The 6,000-nt window shown below is 48.5% G+C and overlaps 1 protein-coding gene across 5 annotated transcripts in view; it reads right to left on the bottom strand.

The window, feature by feature from the left end:
* mAChR-A (muscarinic Acetylcholine Receptor, A-type) overlaps window positions 1-6,000 on the bottom strand; it is a 461,181-nt gene that overhangs the window by 303,661 nt on the left and 151,520 nt on the right. The gene's annotated exons all lie outside the window — the stretch shown is intronic.

The following is a 6,000-nucleotide window of genomic DNA, read 5'->3' as shown; positions in this document are numbered from 1 at the left end:
CACACCCCCCACTCCCCCCTCATTCATCACCAGGGGGTCCCCCCCCCCTCCCCAATCAGCTCGCAAATGGGGATAATTTCTTTGCCATTTCACATGAAACCCACAGCTCTAGACCACCGAAGCTGTAGTGAAGAGGGCAAAATAAATGGATTTTTTTTTTTTTTACCAGTTCATATGTGAAGCCAATCAGTGGAAGGCGGACGCATGTAGATAGATTCAGTTATCAGTTGAACGTAAGATCGAGAGGTCAAGTTCGAACGTACGGCTCAATTCGAAGGCAGTGAAAAAAAAAAAAATGTGCACTTGGCTGGCCTTGGGCGAGAGGCCTAAGAGAACGAACGTTCCCTCCTCCTGCACGGGGTAGCGACTCCTTCCCCGGTAGTTTTAAAGGGCTTAGGGTGGTGTTGGTGGGGTGGTGTTGGTGGGGTGGTGTTGGGGTGGGTTGGAGCGACGGCCTGACGTAGCCCCCCCCCCCCCCCCCACTTCCAGGCAGCCTTATCTCCCCCAAGCCTCTAAGGAATCGTTTCATTTCCTCGGGTTGAGCCGCCCTGGTCAAGAGGGAAGTCGACAAGAGCAGCGGGGGCTATTACGGTGCCTTCAGGGGAAAATTGTGGCTCCCCTTCAGGGCTGATCAACTTCAGGAAATGCTGCTGCTGCTGGTGGTGGTGGTGGGAAAGAAGAAAAGCGTGAGAAAGGAAAAAGAAATATGAGGGGGAAGGGGAGTGTGCTTTCTCGGTGGGTCATGGTGTTACCACTGTCAAAATACAGTACCCCACTTTTCAGTCTGTGAAGAGAAGAGACCCACTTTTCAAATATATATATATATATATATATATATATATATATATATATATATATATATATATATATATATATATATATATTATTTTTATTGTATTTATTATACTTTGTCGCTGTCTCCCGCGTCAGCGAGGTAGCACAAGGAAACAGACTAAAGAATGGCCCAACCCACCCACATACACATGTATATACATGCACGTCCGCACACGCACATATACTTACCTATACATCTTAACGTATACATATATATACACACACAGACATATACGTATATACACATGTACATAATCCATACTGTCTGCCCTTATTCATTCCCGTCGCCACCCCGCCACATATGAAATGACAACCCCCTACCCCCGAAAGTCCGCGAGGTAGCGCTAGGAAAAGACAACAAAGGCCACATTCGTTCACACTCAGTCTCTAGCTGTCATGTATAATGCACCGAAACCACAGCTCCCTTTCCACATCCAGGCCCCATATATATATATATATATATATATATATATATATATATATATATATATATATATATATATATATATGTGTATTTCCCAGTGGTAGAGAATGTGCTTCATATTAAAAGTCGGGCGGGTTACGTGTCTGTCGGTAAACTGTTCCATTACGTAAGGGACGCGACTCATGCAGGTCCTTCTGAAATGGTGAGGACGAACTCTGTAAGGCATATAGGTCGGTGAATGTGACCTGACCCGTTGAATGTGACCTGACCCGTGATGGTGGTGTTAGATGCGTCTTGGATGCACCGCGATGAAAACTACTGACAAAGGACAACGGATGAAGTATCAGTTAGGTGTCTACCAGAATATAGTATGGCATATATGTATGTATATATACATATTTGGGGGGAGGATGCGTCTCATCTCCCAAGAGCGACTGACGTCTTGTGAAAGAAAAAAAAAAGAATTAAGAAAGAAATATAGTTTGGAGGTTGGTGCCTGCCTGACACACACACACACACACACACACACACACACACACACACACACACACACACACACACACACACACACCCGAAAGCACGCATAAACACGAATGCAAAAAGCATGCTTTGCATGCAGAGAGCCCAGAGATACAGACCGACCGACGGGCAGAAAAGTAACACACACACACACACACACACACACACACACACACACACACACACACACATAAACACCACACACACACACACACACACACACACACACAGACACACACAGAGCACAACAGAGCACAGCAGGCTACAACACTCGCCCCGCGGGGCTTAAGTGTTCCCCTCTGTTATTTTTGTGGGTCGGCGTCGAGTAAGGGAGGCGAGCGAGGGTGAGGAGGATCGGGGACAGGAGGAGGAGAAGGGCAGGAATATTCCACTGGGGAGGCTAGTGGGTGCTCTGCTGGAGTGGTCGGGGGGACACACACACACACACACTGACAGTGTATTCCTCTGTGGTGGTACTGGCCTAGCGGGGAGAGAGAGAGAGAGAGAGAGAGAGAGAGAGAGAGAGAGAGAGAGAGAGAGAGAGAGAGAGAGTGTACACGACGTGGAGTTATCAAGAGGGAAGGAAAAAAAAAATGAATGGACCCCCATCTCATCCAGTTTACTAGTGACCTGGGGTGGAGGAGGAGTAGCTCGAATCAGATCCACCTCCTTCAGGCCTGGCAGAATGAGGGGGATTGTCATGGAATGAACTCGCAGCTCTCTCTCTCTCTCTCTCTCTCTCTCTCTCTCTCTCACTGTGGTGGAGGGAGGGAATGGGGGTCGGTCAAAGAGCTCCGGAGCTGGTAAGGTTCTCAGAGGGAGGAGACACGGGACGATGGTAGTAGACACAAGAGCAGCAAGTCGCCCTTAAGACTATGGGCTTCGTGCTGCTGCCTTCCATGAACCACAGTACGACAACAAGAACCAGAACAGCAACTTGTATACGGTCCATAGATTTGTTTCTCGGTTGCCAGACGCAGGTCCTTTGAATTATTTTTTTCCCCCGTCTTTTTATACAGTTTTCTCCTCTTTTTTCAAGACATTTTTTTCTTTGTTCTGGCCGGTTTTCGAAATATTGAAACCTTATCTCGATTTTAGATTCCACCCGGCATATATTTTTTTTGTTTTGTTTTGTTTTGTTTTCCGTTGTTATCTGTCGTTTATTTTGGATCTGATCCTTCTCATGTGGTCCGACGAACACATTATAAAGTATTTCGAGGTCCCTGCTTCTCCTGGTGACTTGAATCCCATCCAGGTGGAACGTTCGGGTTTCAGTCCTTCATCTATGATTCTGAAGGTCATCCACACTCTCTCTCTCTCTCTCTCTCTCTCTCTCTCTCTCTCTCTCTCTCTCTCTCTCTCTCTCTCTCTCCCTGTCGTAGAACTGTAGGGACGGCTCGTTCATAACCTTCTGCGGTCGATCGTAAAGGTTAATTCAATCCCTTTCATTGTAGAATTGTTTTAGACGGTTCGTTCTTCAATCCTCCCGGGTCCGTCCGGGGCCTGCAGGCCCTCTCTCACTGCACACGGAACTGTAGGCGATGGTTCGTTCCACAGTCCTTCCGGGTCCGTTCAGTCCTCTGCGTGACACAGCCCTGGAGCAAGGCCTCTTCCTGGTCTCTAACTCTCTCTCCCTCCCTCCCTCCCTCCCTCACCTGCACATCAACAAGTGTTTTTAAACCACGTTTGCCTCAAAGTTTTCTACACCTGTTTTCTCTCCCCGCTTCCCACCGCTAATTACGACACTTTACAGATGTCTTCTTCTCATAAAGTCTCTCTCTCTCTCTCTCTCTCTCTCTCTCTCTCTCTCTCTCTCTCTCTCTCTCTCTCTCTCTCTCTCTCTCTCTCTCTCTCTCTCTCAGCTTGGTTTCAGGCCCAGCTTGAGGGGAGGGGAGGGGGGGGATAGGATATGTGTGTGTGTGTGTGTGTGTGTGTTGCCTGCAGATAAATACACCAGACAGCTCACGAGCTGCACTTCCTCTCCGGGAAATTTGGTCGGTGTTTCTCTGGTCGCTCTCGCGGATGCTTGTGTGACGACACATCATTGTCCAGTAGTGTTCGCTAGGGTGGTTGTTTTCTTCAGCCCAACATCCTCCACCTTGTTCTTTATATATATATATATATATATATATATATATACACGAACAAAGTGCATGAACGCCCACTTTCATAGAACACACAAACTTCCAACAGCCTGGATCGAACCCGGGACCCCTGCGTGGCAGGCGGGAGCGCTACCGCTAGGCTATGATCGCCCAAAATGATACATAGGCATATTTCGTATTGGGGAAACATACAGACGAAGTCATCCCGTCAGCTGGGAGGGACATGCAGGCTGCTGGAGAGATGCAGTCTGAACCATGAGCAACATTGTTCCCTCCACTAAGACATAAACGCATCACCTTCACCGTAACATTTTCAGCTGAGAATGATTGATAAAGATCTTCCCTGGCATCGAAACATAATGGAAATTTGGGTCTTTTACCCGAAATATCATTATTATGAATATTTGTGATTCCTTCAATGAAGAACTTTACGTCGTGATAGATATATATCTGTGTGTGTGTGTGTGTGTGTGTGTGTGTGTGTGTGTGTGTGTGTGTGTGTGTGTGTGTGTGTGTCTATGTATGTGTATGCGTCTGTATGTGTGCGTGTGTATCTATATGTGTATGTTTGTGAGGCAGGGTGTGTGGCCTGACATCCCTCTTCCCCACACCGGCCCACAACAACGTGTCTTGTGAGCCAATACCGACGGTCACCCAGGGGAGGTGGTTCCCCCCCCCCCCTCCGCCTCTCAGAACCACACACACACACACACACACACACACACACACACACACACACACACACACACACACACACACTGTCCACTCATATTTTCCTCCCCTTCCAGTCCACTTCTGAAATACCATTTTCTCTCTCTCTTCGTTGTTCCATCTCGAATGTGGTCTACAGGTTATGGTTCGAGAATATCTTGTGTGCAGAGCATAAGGCCCTATAACTCGCATCCCCGGTGATATAGACTTATCTATATGTGAAGGAGGTATAGCGAAGATGTAGAGGCATGACTTCGCGATCCCCAGTGTTGTGCAGTACATCATATTTTCACTCGGAGAGATTCTGCAGGCGTCCAATCTGATCCTCGTTGATTCTACCCTGGGAGTGAGGAGCGAGAGTGGTGATTGGGTATACTGTAGGAGTGGTGCTATTGGTACTGCTGGGTGTTGGAGGTGGTGACGGAGCCCAGTGTTTTACGGGTGGTGTTGGAGATGGTTTTTAGTGTTTTGGGGTTTTGAAGCGGTGTTGAGGGGTCGTGTTGTGTGTCTGATGTTGGAGATAGGGTTGGTACTGCTGGCAGAGCTAAAGTTGCTGCTGATGTGGGAGATGGTGTTGGAGCTAGTGTTGGTGCTAGTGTTGGAGCTTATGTTGGGGCTAACAGTGTTGTGCCAGACAGTGTCACCTCAGCTGGTATGTTTCCACACAACGTATATCTGCTTTGCATAACCCAAACAGTGAACAGGCGACGGGGTATTTCCCCAAACACTAATAAATAATTACATATTGTTATTATAATTTCCTCAAGGGCGTCTGCTCTGTTCCAGCATCTGGAGGAAAGGGGGACACTCAAGACGAACAGAGAAGGAGAGAGAGAGAGAGAGAGAGAGAGAGAGAGAGAGAGAGAGAGAGAGAGAGAGAGAGATGAGTCGAGAAAAGGAGAGGACGAGGGAAAAAGGAGAGAAGGAATGACAGGGTGCGAGAACTTCGAGGGAGACTTCGAGGGAGCGGTGAGCGTCGAGACTTGTATAGTCTCTCGCCCGTGGAAGGCTTCAACTTAGCCGTGAGCTTCGAGACTCGGGGTCCGGATCCTCGTCTCCCCCACACGGGTCACCGCGGTGATGGTGGGTGGCAGTGGGCGGGGTGTCCTTCCCAAGGACCATTGCGTCTTTGGTTGCCTTTGATGCCGGCAAGAGGTTTCGCCTCTCCAGCAGCGAACCGCGAAGTCTCCCTGATAACTCTTGATGTCCTCTTCAGGTTTACTGCGGGAAATGAAGTGTAGATGAAGAGGGCAGTGGCGGTGACTGATGGGGGAGGAGGGTAGTGGCGCTGACTGATGGGGGGGAAAGGGCATTGGTGCTGACTGATGAGGGAGGGTAATGGTAGTGACTGCTGGTGGAGAGGATAGTGGCACCAACTGCTGGGGAGTAAGGTAATGGTACCGACTG

The sequence above is a fragment of the Panulirus ornatus genome, chromosome 48, assembly GCF_036320965.1.
Source record: "Panulirus ornatus isolate Po-2019 chromosome 48, ASM3632096v1, whole genome shotgun sequence".
Lineage (NCBI taxonomy): Eukaryota > Metazoa > Arthropoda > Malacostraca > Decapoda > Palinuridae > Panulirus > Panulirus ornatus.
Note: the sequence above shows the minus strand (reverse complement) of the source record. Positions and strands in the feature narration are given on the sequence as shown.